Here is a 1,328-nt window from a genome sequence, read left to right as displayed (position 1 = left end):
TCTCTCTTTCTTTTTTAGTGGAACTGGGGATTGAACTCAGGCCCTTGCACTTGCCAGGCAAGCACTTATTCTACTGAGCTATCTCCCTGGCCCCAAAAACTTTATTTATTTATTTGTGGTACTGGGGATTGAACTCAGGACCCTGCACTCTTCTACTGAGCTATCTCCCCGGCCCTCTCCTTTTTCTTCTCAGCCTTTGATTGTGTACTTTCTCTTGTACAAAGACTTTCTGGAATATGTAGCAGATTGGGAGTATCTACCAATTCCTCTAACCAGGACAGGATTTTGGCTGCAGTGGAGCTGCACCTTCTTGGACTTTTTTTTTTTTTTGCCTTTTTCACCTTACCCTTTTTACCAGTACCACTGGCAGAAGCCTTCTGGGCTTTGGGTTTCTTCTCTCTAGTGTCTGGCTTCTCAGTTTTTTCATCCGCCATCTTGCAAGATGGGAAAGAGAACTAAGTTTCCTGGTTGTGGGCTTTGTAAGTAAAGTAGTAGCATAACAGGTGTCCAGGTCAGCACAGCGTTTGTCTTGCTTGTTTTAATAAACTTACATTTGGGTAAACCTCCTGTCAGTGAACAGTACCGAGAATCAAAGAGATAATATGGTTTATTTAACACGCAAATCATTGGTGTTTCTTTTTCTTTTTCTTTTTTTTTTTTTTTAGTACTGGGGATTGAGTCATTGATGTTTGTATACCAGATAATACCCCTGTGATCCCTCAGTCTGCTGGTTTCCAGCTGTTTGTTGGGTTCTCCTTCCCAAACTCAGGAAAATCCCAACTGTATTTCCAGACTAGGGGTTGCAAACTGGGTTCCATGTTTAAAAAAGTAGGATGAGGCTGAACATGGTAATGCATATCTGTAAACCCGAAATTTGGGAGGTGAGACAAGAGGAGTTTGAGGCTGGCCTGAGCTATGTAGCAGGTTCAAGGCTGGCTTAGACTACTTAGCAGGACCCTATCTAAAACAAAGCAAAGCAAAACAAAACAAGGAGCTGGATTGTTCTTTGCAGTTATTTTTTGTTGAAAAGAGCAGAAGTGCTAGGAAGAGTTAAGCTTACTATGAATACACACACCTAGTTTTCACTGTATGGAGCAACTTGAAAAATCTTGTCTGCATATTAACTTGTATCAGGGTATGGGTCAGATGAAGGTTATTACAAGAAGTTCTGGTCATTAGAAATCTCCACATTATACTATTTTTTTTCCACATTAGACTATTATTTGATAATCATTCCTTAATTCATTTCCTTTAGTATCAACACATCCCTATTTTGGAGATAAATAAGATTTCCCCTTACAGTAAGAGGAGCTTACTATTTAACATAT

Source organism: Octodon degus, unplaced genomic scaffold (assembly GCF_000260255.1).
Source record: "Octodon degus isolate 3935 unplaced genomic scaffold, OctDeg1.0 scaffold00007, whole genome shotgun sequence".
Lineage (NCBI taxonomy): Eukaryota > Metazoa > Chordata > Mammalia > Rodentia > Octodontidae > Octodon > Octodon degus.
This window is presented reverse-complemented; position numbering follows the sequence as displayed.